Source organism: Protopterus annectens, chromosome 3.part0 (genome assembly GCF_019279795.1).
Source record: "Protopterus annectens isolate FY-2018-M chromosome 3.part0, PAN1.0, whole genome shotgun sequence".
Taxonomy (NCBI): Eukaryota; Metazoa; Chordata; order Ceratodontiformes; family Protopteridae; genus Protopterus; species Protopterus annectens.
Window position 1 is genome coordinate 493672796 of NC_056731.1, and position 14485 is coordinate 493687280.

General features: G+C 39.5%; 1 protein-coding gene across 1 annotated transcript in view; it reads right to left on the reverse strand.

Moving 5' to 3' along the window:
* The window catches only part of LOC122796445 (beta-galactosidase-like), a 948601-nt gene that overhangs the window by 440784 nt on the left and 493332 nt on the right, over window positions 1–14485 (reverse strand). The window lies entirely within an intron of this gene.

Here is a 14485-nt window from a genome sequence, read left to right on the forward strand (position 1 = left end):
ATACTTAGAAACTGAGGACACACAAATATGCTTACGTTGTGTAACTTTTTCCATTTTTCTTGAAGCGATTTGAAAAGGACAGAAGCATTAGCTCCAAAGAGGACAGAATTATCAACAGGAGCATCCATAAGTTTTGCCTTGATAGGTTGTATATCTCAACCAAGAATATCTTCTTAGGACCGAGCCAGACACAGCTGATCTGGAAGATACTTCAGCTGCATTACAGCTGCACTTTACTGAATGACGAGTCATTTGGAAAGAGGCTGTCAAGGAGGAGAGTTGAACCCTGACTTTAGAATATGGAAGTTCTGACAGCAGCTGTGAAGCCTGAGAGAGCAAGGCCAAAACATATTTGGACATATGTGCTTGGTAATTAATGGCCCTGAAGGCCAGTGTAGATGAAGTGGAGACTTTTCTACCCAGTCTATCATCTTACTGTCTATCAGATGGAAACAAGGAAGTGGAAAGCATTTTGAAGGTTTAACAGCATTCACTGATATAACAGCATGGTCTTCTGGAGGACATTTAAAAGAAATTTACCATCCTCTGGCACCTTGTAAAATCTATCTGGCCCTTTAGGGGCATGAAGTTGAGAGTTTGGTGCCTTGGATGCGGACATAAAGGCATCCAGAAAGGCAAGCAAAATAGGGGGTATAGCAGAAGGGGAAGGAGATCATAGTACCTCCTCTGCACCTCTGAGACTTGGGAGCAGTCCCATTTATAGAAGTCTCTCATCCTATAAATGGTTTCTCCAAAAGAGACGTCTTTCTCAGGGGACTCAGTACCATTTGACTCTACTTCAGGGAAGCATAACCCAAAGGAGAAGCTATCTGGGTTGAGTTCCTCTTCAGAAGCCTGCTGCCCAAATTAGAACTCCTTCGGACAAAAGTGGGAGAAGCCGGAGGGGGGGGGGGGCTGCAGAGGTAGGTCTCAAAGCTATTAAGGCATTAAGAATAACCTGAGAAAAGGCCTGCCAGTCTGTAGTAGGATCCTGAGGAGGTGACACATGCTTAAGCTTTATTTTCCTTTTAAGAGGAAAATCAGCCTTGGGCTGAGAGGAAGGGACAGAGTCTCCACTGGCTATGTAAAGATAAGTACTTTGTTGGGCATCCAAAGAGATGATGAGACATCTGCGAGACCTCTGTGGACGTGCTAATGGCAATTTCCTTAGCGGCCTGCGAAGCAGTACCCACTGCAGAAAAAGACCCAGCAATCAGACGGACCTCTGGGCTTTCATCATCCTTGACAGGGACAGCCAGATTCAGAGACGCAGCCAAAAATTCAGACCTAACTTTTTTGATATTATTCTTCAGAAGCTAATAGGATGAACCAGACGTATCCTCCATAGCAAGCACTCGTCACTTAAGTCTCTGATTCTCCAGATAAATATTTAAGGCAGAAAGATGCTTGCAGAGCATCTTATGGACAAACGCATGACAAATTCCACAAGAGGGGGAGGCACCATGTTCTACCTTGGAGCTGACTTTGTTCATGATGTGTCTAACAGATGCACAAGTTAGGGATGTGAAGAAAGTATTGCTGAAATTTATAATCCAAAAACAGGAGAAAAAACATCCTAGGGACAACATTACTGCAGACATGGGCAATTAAGCATCAAACTTACTTAGTGGTAACAAAATAAGTAGCTTATATAATGAACATTGCTAAACACATGGAAATCCAGGTGTACTTGAAGTATTTTTATACACAACAAAAAGCTACAGAAATATGACCAACACGGGTTACACTGTATGGCCAAGAACAGTCTGCAGTTTTCACAGGGAAAGGAGATTACTGTTTCTGAATTTTAGTGACAGTCAGAACTGAACTTCATATTCATTTTAATACAGGTTTATATGACTGGATAGATAACATTTATAAAATTACTATATGAATTTATGACCTAGCAGTGCTATTATCCTCAACAAATATCTGCTATGGAATTAGTTAGCACTCAGTACAAGTAATACAGGCACGGTGACAAACATGGTAGAAGGAAGGAGAATGGTCTGCAGTCATAACACACACAATGTATACAGTTGATGTGAGACTACTGTTATACTGATTAGTGACACCAGTGTCAGAAAGTTTTATTCAACAGAAATAATTATGTGACAACAGCATTAAACAAGGCAAGGTAGAATGTGCTATGACATCTACCCTACTGGCTTTCTGACTCCTGCACAAGAGGGAGGGTGGCCTAATGGTTAAGGTGTTTGCCTTACAAACACAGGGTGCAGGGTTTGAGTCTCACAAGGGATAAATGTCTACGCTTAAAATGGCTTGGTTTAAACTGTGAGCTTTGGCCAACTGAGATCTGCATGAGTGGAGTTAAGTAAATTTTTATCTGCACTTTTATCAAATAATACACGATTTAAAGTAATTTGTTTGTGTTGCATTGAGCAATATCTAGCTGGAAATTGTGACTTTTTTCAGTAGGTCCCCATACACCCTCCCTGTTTTTGTCTTGGTGTTAATCTTGGTGGCTTTGAAACTGCCCCCCCTCTTGTAAATTTGCACTTGGATACTCCTCCTGGGCCCATCTCATTTGCTCACTCAAAAAAAAAAAAAAAAAAAAATTGTATCTGCTTTTACTGTATTTGTGTTTCTTCCTACTTTATTTTGCTTTTGCGTCATCTTAAAAGTACTCAGTTGTATTTATTACTGCTTGGTGTAACTCATTCTAAGCCTTTTAGTTTAAGCACTTGGGCTTCAGACCAGTTGTTTTACATTAGGAAGGTTTGTGGCCTGCACTGTGGTGGCAGGACAGGTAGCTTACATCCTTCTAAGTTGGGAACTGCTGACTGAGGGCTCAGTGTCTGTTATTCTAAAAGTGTATTAATTCTGGTTTAAGCATTTGGGCTTCAGGCCAGTTATTTTACATTAAGAGAGTTCGTGGTCTGCACTCTTGTGGGAGGAGAGGCTGGACTCTGCCCTTCTGAGCTGGGAATTTCTGGTTAAAGGCTTATAGTGCCTGCATATTTGAACTGCTTCTTACTGAAATTGGTACACCTTGTTTGCTGTAGCATAGACTAGATCCAGGCCTGCTGAATCTAGCTTTGTTTGTATAACTTGAGCACTAATCCAGGCATTCTTTAAAGTATTCAATTGTATTTATTACTGCTTGGTAGTAACTTGATTAATGTGTAGCTATCATTCTAAGTCTTTTGGATTAAGCACTTGGGCTTCAGACAAGTTGTTTTACATTAGTAAGGTTTGTGGCCTGCACTGTGGTGGCAGGACAGGTAGCTTACATCCTTCTAAGTTGGGAACTGCTGATTGAGGGCTCAGTGTCTGTTATTCTAAAAGTGTATTAGTTCTGGTTTAAGCACTTGGGCTTCAGGCCAGTTATTTTACATTATGAAGGTTCGTGGTCTGCACTCTTGTGGGAGGAGAGGCTGGACTCTGCCCTTCTGAGCTGGGAACTTCTGGTTAAAGGCTTATAGTGCCTGCATATCTGAACTGTTTCTTACTGAAATTGGTACACCTTGTTTGCTGCAGCATAGACTAGATCCAGGCCTGCTGAATCTAGCTTTGTTTGTATGCTTGTTGTTTGTTTGCTTGCTATTTCCCTGAAACGCGAATTCCACCTAAAACGCGGCTTTTCAGCGCTTCTGTGGATCCCTAGTGATATCTGCATTGCTTACTGTACTTATTTCCTTGTTTCACTTGAATGAAAGTTACTGTTTGTCGTTTTTGCATTTAAGTAACCTGTAGTACATTGCATTTAAGTTACCTGGCACTTGCTCACTAAAGCAATTATATAAGTCAGCACTAAAAAATTAAAAGCACTACACCCTCACAAACTCCCCTTAAGTACCTTGTTCCCCATTGGCCCTTTGTTTTCAATTATAAAGGAATTCCCAATACTATTCTAGCACGTCCAAAGGTCAGTTGTCAATCTCCTCTCCGGTCCAGCTGGTGAATCTGGGAATCTTGAGGCAATGTTACAACTGCCTCATGTACACAGACAACCCTCTCCTCCTCCCAACAAATTCCAACACATGTGAGAGATGCAACCATATAGCCAAACTGGAGGCTAAGCTCTCTCAACTCAGTACTGGCGTAACCAGTCAGGAGGAAAAGGAAACCACACTCACTACAATTCCAGTCTCACATAGACCTACCACGACAGCAAACCAAACACATAAACACACCAAAACATACTCGGAGGCTCTAATTAAAAATCTGCCTAAGCAGCAGAGACCTCCAAAGCAGACACCCAAGCAACCGCTACCCCAAAACAAAACACGTGCAACACATAGCTCACAAAGCCAGTGTGCCGAATAGTCACAGCCCTTAAGGCTAAACAACACACCTGATACACTTGTAATAGGTGACTATCGTCAGGCACACTGATGTCCTGCTCACCAGGCTGAACAAGGAGAAGGTCACGGTGAGCTGCCTGTCGGGCGCTAGGATCCGCCACGTAACACAAGCACTCAGGTCACTCCAAGGCAAGTACAAATATGACTCAGTCATTGTCCATGCTGGTGTGAATGACCTGAGACGTACCTTCCTGGACTACATGAAAAGAGACATAGAGGAGCTCTCTGAGCATGTAGCCCAGGCCGGTATGACCCTGACCTTGAGTAGCATCTTACCCTCACCAAGAATGATGCCACAATATGAAGACAAGATGATCAATTTCAATAACTGGCTTAAGTATTGGTGTCATTCAAAGGGGATCCAATGCCTGTCAGCCTGGGATGACATGCTCGACAAGCCACGATGCTTTGCTAGGGACGGCTTGCACCCATCACCCCTGGGCTTTCGGATATTGTCAAAGGCTCTTGCTACCCCCATAGTGCCTTTTTTAGGCAAGGCTCAAAAGACTAACCCACCTCCATAGGTATCACAAGGGATACGAAACTAAGAGTAGTGCTACTCAACGCCAGAAGTCTAAACCTCAAGATGCATGCACTCGAAACTCTCCTTAGCATGGAGAACATAGATATCTGTGCAGTAACAGAAACCTGGTTCAAGGCTCCCGAGAGCACCCCAGCACTACCAGGTTATACCTCATACCATGCTTTTCGGCCCCAAAACTTGGACCGTACCACAAAAGGAGGGGGAGAATCAATATTCGTCAAAGATACCCACACCTCCAGGTTGGTGGTACAGCACGAAGCATCAGAGACTATCCATGTGCAACTAACAGTGGGTAAAACTGCCTTCCAGTTTATAGCCTGCTACAGACCACCCTCCCAAACCCAGGAACTCCACTCGGCCTTCCTGAGAACACTGGAAAATATGAAGGTCTCTCCAAACACCAATATATTGGGCAACTTCAACTACCCAAACATAGACTGGGAGCATTACTCTAGCTCCAACACCCTAGCCCAAAGGTTCCTAGAATTTATAAACTCAAATGCTATGGAACAACTTGTTACCACTCCCACAAGAGGGGAAAACATACTGGACCTGATCATCACCAACATGGGGACTCTATGCTCCAGACCAGAAGTGTATCCCTCACTGGTAAGATCAGACCATAAACTAATCTCACTGGATATTCACATCCCGACCCCACCCTCTGCCCAGAAAACCACAGTGAAAAACTTCTCTAAAGCAAATTTCACACTCCTCAAAACCGAGGTGGAATCCTTCAAAGCCCCCGGGCCTGTGGAAAATATGGCCCAGACCGCAGAATCCTTTATAAACACATTCTATGAACACTTTCAGGAATGCATGAATCATGCAATCTCAAATAAAACCAAGACCCAATCCTCCAAAGGCAGACGTCCTGTCTGGTGGACCCCAGCCATAAACAAACTATACAATAGAAGGAGGAAGCTACTACATGATAGAGCAAAATCCCAAAAAGGAAGGCATCTCTGATCAGTATTAGCAAAAAACTACGGGCACTCATAAAATCATCTAAGGTCAGCTTTGAGAGAAAAATTGCACAGGACAATAAGGATAATCACAAGGCTTTCTTTAGTTATGTTAGGAACCTGGGTGAGAATTCCCAGATATGCTCAGAATTAGTCCAAAATGACAAAAAATACACTGAACCCACAACCCACAGACACTGCCCAACATCCTAGCTGACAGGTTCAGTGCAAACTCCCCCCTCCCCACCAAAAGGGCAAATACCTATCCCAGCAGAGTGCTGCCCCCCTGACATCTCAGATGCTCAGGCAAGAACCGCCCTCTCCAAAGCAAAAAACACAGCATCAATGGGACCAGATGGTGTCCCAGGCTGCAACCTACATGAACTCCAAGAAGAGCTAAACCCAAACATAAAACTACTGTTCAGTCTCAGCCTTACTACAGGATATGTACCCAAAGAGTGGCATACAGCAATGGTGGTCCCTCTCCACAAAGGTGGTGCCTCAACGGATCCTGGAAACTATCGCCCTATAAGCCTGACTAGCTTGGTCTGCAAAGCTATGGAAAGGATCATCATGGACCTTATAAATAAAGATACTGGGGACCTACAGACACTGGATCCTACCCAGTTCGGTTTGTTAAGGGCAGATCCTGCCTCTTAAACCTGGTCGATTTCTTTGAAACAGTCACCAAGGCCATTGACAAGGGGAAGGTGGTCCACACAGCCTACCTGGACCTCGCAAAAGCCTTTGATACAATACTCCACTCGGGCATTATAGATAAACTCACCAGCTTAAATATAAACCCCTATGTCACTAGATGGGTTGCAAACTGGCTCAAGGACAGAACCCACATGGTTAGAATTGCTGGAGCCATGTCAGACTCCAAACCAGTTACAAGTGGCGTCCCACAAGGCTCAGTCCTGGGACCTCTCTTGTTCGGTATATATTTCTCAGAGGTACAGGCCAACACGGAAGGACTGTGGCTGACCAAGTTCGCAGATGACTGCAAACTGGGCGCCATAATTGACTCTCCAGCCGACACAAGCATCCTCCAAAAGGGCCTCATAGAAACAGACAACTGGTGCCAGAGCCATGGCCTCAAGCTAAACACCAAAAAGTGTATAGTCATCCCCTTTGGCAAAAACAAAGTGCCCACAAATTACCACATAAGTTTTACTCATCCCTCATCAGGCCCATAATTGATCCCTCATCAGGCCCATAATTGAGTACAATGCCCCTTTTGGGATGTACCTTACCAGACACCTGCAGCAACTGGAAAGACCCCAAAAGTAACTCACCAAGAGGATCAAAGGGCTCAAACAGATGCCATATGCTGCCCGGTTAAAGAAACTCCAGCTCTACTCAGTGGCATACTGCCTGCTCAGAGGCGATCTGTGCCTGACGTATAAAGCCATGTCCAACCCGGAATTAATGGACATGCTGCACCTCAGAAAATCCAAATCCCATCGAGCTACGCGCTCGAGAGACTTGAACCTCAGCACTGAAATAAATAGGACATGCTGGAGGGACAGATTCATAACCCAGAGGCTCCCTTCACTCTGGAATAAAATCCCAGTCCAGGTTAGGCAGAGTCCCTCATTGACTCTCTTCCAGAGGAATCTTGATGAGTGGATTGGGGATCGTAGGTTTACCCCGGGTATCACTTCTGTGTCACTGTTAGACAGAGGCACAGTATACTAACCTCGAAAAAGGGCATAGCAAAATTAATTTAAAATGGGTGGCGAAAGCCAAACACACTCTGGCTAGGCTTATAAATGCCCTAGGGCAGATAGCCTAGTATGAACCTATGAGACCTTAAGACAGTGGACTTTTTGCTTTCTATGCCTTATGAACTTAAGACTGCTATATCTTTGTAGCTACAGACTGAAGCCCCCTTCACAAAAGAAGCTGAAAATTAGTTTCTTGTGTGACTAGCAATTCCCACAGTAGAGGACATAACAGTTGTAAGATGTGTCAAAAAACGTAAAGGTTACCTTTGAAATAACCCCTAGTCTTTTTGGCAGTGACATTTCAGTTTTTCACACTAGTAGTCAGTCAATCATAATGTTACACGGAGTGATGAAGACTGAACTTAAATGTGTGTGTGTATGTACAAGCTATGCGCATGCAAAACCGTTTCAAACCATGTGACTGAAGAACAGACATCCAAGACTGCAACCACAGATATGTGGAAGATAACGAAAAACAGGTGTCAAGCCATGGGCAAGTATCCCACGTCGTCTGTCAACTGCCAATAAAAGCCAAATTAAAAAGAAAGGAAATACTCCAAGGATAAAGATATAACAACCTGCTGGGGAAAAGAAGTCAAGTGGCATTGCAAAGTTTCTGCTGGGTGACACATCATATTAAATATTGCAAGATGTTATTATATTAGAGATGCAAGGAAACACATAATGGGTCCATAGTACTATGTAATTAATAATGTTGTTTTGATGGTTTACACCAGCACTGAAATCATAAATGTTGGGGAAAAAAATTCTACAACACACCCAGAAGTGAAATAAACGTATTCAGCGAAAGTCAACTCAGTAAATACACACACTACTTCTGTCCGCTGTCCTGGGTGTCTAGGTTCCAAGAAACTCCAAAAATAAATCCAGAGTAAACTCAACTTTATTTGTAAAACTCTCTATGTTAAGCGCGTTCATCTAATATTATAGATTTCATCAGAACACAGTCGTTAATTACATCCTAGGTTATATACAAGTGTCAAACCAATCAAACTGATTAATTAGTACATTAGTTGAATGTCAAATATGCACATACCTTAAAATGCACAGTGCATGTTTAAAATCACTTGTATACTGTATGAGCTATATAACTACTCTATGTAAAATCAACTATAAATAAAACAATACACGAAATATTTAAAAATTGTATAAAAAATATATATAAAAATATTCGCTTGAGTAAAAATCTGTACTATATAAAATACTATTCGAACATTAATTCATATTCATTTCTGTAGTCCATCACACTAAGATTCCTTAGATGAACTACCATCCATATTCTCTCCAGGGAGGAGAGACAAGATCCAGAAAATGCAGTCGGAGATGGCAATCATCAAGGGCGAGCTTACGCGGCTCACTGAATTAAATTAGCCAGACGGAGGGAAGAAATGATGGAATGCAAATGATGTCATTGCGTACACTTAGCGGAAGTAAGGATTTGAATCCTATCCCTAACGGCCAAGGTGAGGGCAGTGTGCAAGACATAGGACCCTCTCATGGATCCACTGTGGCAGTTAACGGTAACCTCCATTACATGCCTGAAGGAGTTAGAGTGGAGGACAATGGATCGGAGGATGATTTCAACATTTCAAGAGCCAAGCTGAAGCGTACGGGTGGCCTAATGGTTAAGGTGTTTGCCTTGCAAGCAAAAGGTGCAGGGTTTGAGTCTCACAAGGGATAACTGGCTAGGCTTAAAATGGCTCACAAGGGCAGTTAGCTTAGTACTAATCTATGAACCTATGAACCTAAAAAGACTTATTCAGTTGTAGGATTACCAACCGTTACAGGTACTGTTAACCCACAGACTTTTAATTCCCTTAAAAATACAAAACATAAGGGTATGTGACACTGGACTCTTTTCTCAAATGTAATTTTGATTTTGACAATAATAGTTACAACACAAGGACTGGTGACAACTGAGCTACAGTTCAAGGGAATAATAAGACTTTAAAAGATTTAATTTACGTCTTTGGTAAAAAGTTGGGCATAGTGAAAAGCCTTCAATTAGACAATATGTACCTTAAAAGATGCTTAGACTTGAAAATTGTACCCATGGGCTTAAGGTTTTTTAAGCAGCCAATGGGAGTAGATATGGATGAAACTAATATACAGGAATGTAACAAGCTTTTTGATAATTTTGGGTACAGTTTTATGCAATTTATTGTAAGATGCAATGACAAAAAGTTATGTGCATGTATAACAGAAATTGAGCACCTGAACAGGGTTATTATGAAGGACTTATTATTCACTGAATGGGAAAGTTTTTACAATACACAATATGAATGGGTAGATAAAAATTGTAAAAAACAGTTTGATAGGAAATGTAAGAAGTTAAAAAGAGATATGGAACAATATGAGAATCAACAGGCCTATAGATGGGGTAATTATAATGAAAATAAGGGCCAGTCACCTAATGGACAGGGAAGTAATGTTCGTGATGATGACACATGTTAATAGGGGGAATAATAGTTGGAAAAACAACAGGAATTTTTTAGGGAGAAAGAAACAATGGTGGCAAGGACAGGAAAAACAAGGAGCTCCAGTACACAGGAATTGGAGGGAGACCACATTTCAGGGGAATTGGCAACACCCGAACAGCAAAAATTGGATAAGGAGTTAAACATAGTCAAACACAATGATATACATTATAGCTTAGGAGATTTTACTATATTTAACTATACCCATTTTAAATTGGAGAAAGAACACTTCTCCTTGTTTTCCAGGGGAATGAAATATGTTCCCAACATCAATTTAGATACACCTGATTATGTAGTTGAATTTAAGCAATATATGCGGAAACTTAACTTGGCATTGTACTTTCAGGAGAACAGGGGTGAAATGATTAAAAAGCCATTTAAAAAGATAAGCACCTTCTCCCCACCGATGAATGCCACCTTGGCTACATATGAGAAAGTAGTGACAGAAGAGTTGTATGTATTTCAGAATAAATGCAAGAACAAAAAGGTGCGATACAATTTAACTAAAAAAGAATTTCAAGTCTTGAAAGAAATACAGGAAAACCATCAAATTCGGGTTATGAAACCAGATAAAGGGGGTGGTGTAGTGTTATATGATAACTTCGAATACATTAACAAAATACATACTATATTACTTAATTCAGGGAACTATGAAGTTTCGTCACTGAATGAAGTGAATATAGGACACCACAAAATAGACCTGTATTTAGAAGAATTCCTATTGGATGATAGGATAGATATTGATTTATACAACTTTTTAAGTGTAGAATTTCCAGTGTTAGCCACTATTGTGGGGATACCGAAGGTGCATAAAGAGTTAGAAGATCCTCCCTTTCGGCCTATAATATCTGGTAACAAATCTAAAGCTTTTCCATTTGGCAAAGTTATAGACACATGGTTGAAGCCTATATATAAAAAGATATCCCACATAGTCATAGACTCATGGGATTTTTTGAGTCGATTCCCCTGAAAGATGAGTTAACATTTGTAACAATTGATGTAGTAGACCTTTTTTTGTGTATTCCCAAAGATGAAGGAATGAATCGGTTCAGTAAGAGTATTCAAAAATTTGCTGGATTATCATGGGATAGAGTATTGTTGATACTGGAGTTCATGGAAATTGTATTAAAGTACAATTACATTTTTTACGAAGGAGAATATTACAGGCAAAGTAATGGTGTAGTGATGGGGGCTGCATGCGCACCTATTTTTCCAATTTAATTCTTCTAGATTGGGAGGAAGAATGTGTATTTAATAGTAGATGGTACAGTCATATAAGTTATGTTAGGTTTTGGATGCTATTTTTATCCTGTGGAAAGGGTCTATGGATGACTTGGAAATGTTTTTCAATTACCTTAATCAATCTTGTGAATATTTGAAGTTCACATATAATTATGATAAAAAAGGTATTTCATATCTAGACACTTATATTTCCACGGAAAATTGTCATTTCAAGTCCAAAATACATAGGAAAACTACATTCAGCAATTCATATTTAGAATATTCTAGTTGTCATCCATACAGTCAGAAGCGAAGTATTATAAAGGGTCAATGTATTAGAGCAGCTAGAATGACTTCTGAATACAATGACATGCTTAAAGAATTAGACAATATAGGTAGCATGTTTAGCAAGCGTGAATACCCTACCGGACTTATTGACAACACCATTAAATACGTTAAAGACGAGTGGGTTAGAAAGTTTAAACCCTCTTAGGTACAGAGACTTGTGAAACTTTGACTACTATTAGTAGTTCTAGTAATAATCAAAATGACAAGTTTCAATGAGCATGTATACTTCAATACAGTACACATGTCAAAGATATACAAAAAAATAGTAGGAGGGAACTGGAACATTATGAGAACCGATGAAAATATTTACAGGTATTAGGTGAGCCATCCTGTGTTTGTATACAAAACAGGATATAATTTAAAGAACAAATGTAAAAGAAAGGCCTTTATTAGTAAAAATACAAAGAGGGAAGGGGATACCCACAAGTGTGGACAATGCAACCAGTGTTTTGCTATAATGGAGGACACCACCCTAGTTTTGGAAGACATTAACCAAACTTTTATAAGATTTAAGAAAGGAAATTGTCGTACACAACATGTAATTTATTTAGCCAAATGTTCAAAATGTCCAGGTTTCTATGTTGGCAAAACTGACAGATGCTTAAGGAATAGAATTTACGATCATTATTATTGCATTAGAAAAAAAGATATTACCAATGCATTATATAGGCATCTTGTCAAAAGCCCTAGTTGTGATATGTTCAAGTTCACTATCTTAGAACTTATAATGGCTAATCCCAGGGGTGGCAACACTAGCAAAAAATTGGGTGAAAGAGAAACTAGGTGGCAAATTTCATTAAATGCTACTGCACACCCAGGGATAAATGATAGTATATCTATGAAGCCAATTTTAGAATGCAAAGCATAATGTGCACATATATCTAGTGTGATAGACTACAGAAATGAATATGAATTAATGCTTGAATAGCATTTTATATAGTACAGATTTTTACTCAAGCGAATATTTTTATAAATATTTTTTATACAATTTTTATATATTTTATGTATTGTTTTATTTATAGGTGATTTTACATAGAGTAGTTATATAGCTCATACAATATACAAGTGATTTTAAACACAACACACTGTGCACTTTAAGGAATGTGTATATTTAATATACATTCAACTAATGTACTAATTAATCAGTTTGATTGGTTTGACACTTGTATATAACCTAGGATGTAATTAACGACTGTGTTCTGATGAAGTCTATAATATTAGATGAAAGCGCTTAACATAGAGAGTTTTACAAATAAAGTTGAGTTTACTCTGGATTTATTTTTGGAGTTTCTTGGTACCTAGACACCCAGGAGAGCGGGCACCCAGAAGTGAGGCAGACTACAGTCAGACTCGCAAAAACACACATGTAATATACATCTTATACAGGTAAAATCATTTTATCAGGAAACCTTCAGGTCTCAATGTTATATAAAACAAAGACATTAAAGAGTTTAAACTGGAATTTGATAATACATTTTCTGTATTATTCAAAATGAGTTTTGCTGCAAGTTTTCTAATTGATGAATGGAAATAAACAGAACTTCTGTATAAAAAAAGGGGGGTAGTAGTGATGTCAAATGATACAGATCCATAAGCTTTCTATCCAATATTAACAAAATCAAGGTAGAAATTGCTGTTCAGTTCTTTGCAGAATTAACAATGTTTTAAAATGCTTCTAACAGCAGAAGAGATCATATTAACATTTAAGGTGAAACTAATCAAGCTTAACATGCATATCATCTGTACTGATTTTTGGTTAGCTGGACAGATGTAACAGATTCAGCAGAAGAGAACACAGTACTGAGTCAGTGTCTGCCTTATGGTTTAGACTTGGCACATTATTTAGCAGACATTATATTGAGCAATTCCTTTTTTCATAAGACAAGTGAAGAGGACAAACATTAGAAATAAGTTTTTGGGTCTGAAAGCTCTCTCTATTTTTCGTGTATCTTAAACAAAGACACTCAGTGGAATAAGTGTGCTTTTTTAATGCAATTGTTAAAGGAACAAATCTGTGTTATTTAGCCTCATGAAAGTGACATGGAATTAATGCAATAAAAGTGACGACATACAGTGTAGATTCTAGACTCAGGAAATGTGCAAAGAGTAGATAATTATAACTATCTAGGAATGGAGGTAGACACCACACTTTACTATTCCACACAAACCAGCTCTACTACTACTGAAAGATGTAAACGTGTAGGCTGTATGCAGAAAATTAAAAACAAGTCCAGCAGTGTTCCGAGGCCTAGACAGCAACAATGTACAACACAGCTAGATGCTTTGGATTCAAATGGCAAATACATTTATCTGTATATATCTAATATTATTGCCCTATTAAGAATAACTGCGATAAAACCCTTTTTCAGAGGCCAGGAAAAAATCTCCACATTTAACAGCAGTTTTGCCATGTTCATAAAATCCAGTTGCATGGTATCTGAAGGAATATAAAATAGAGGTAAGTGTTATATATGAAAGAAAACGCTTTGCAATAGCTTAAATAAGCATCATTTAGAACCAGAGCATGTATATCACTTGCATGGGTATATACAGTGGTGATCATTCATTAGAAACAGACACAGGCTTGTGTATAGCAGAAAGAACATTGCAAAAGATTCTGGAATATTACCTGCAATTTCTAGTAATTAAGATAATGAAGAGATGTAGCTTAACTGTGGAAATATTAGAAAGGGGGAGGGTGGTTGTAAATGTAATAGGTTAGTAACAGAACAAGTATGAAAGTATCACTACATTTAAGACTGAGAAGTAAAGTAATAAGGAAAGTGAGAATTGGTTGGGGTTACTTTGGCTGTAATGAGTAGTACTAGTTTTGGATAGATGAGGAGATAAC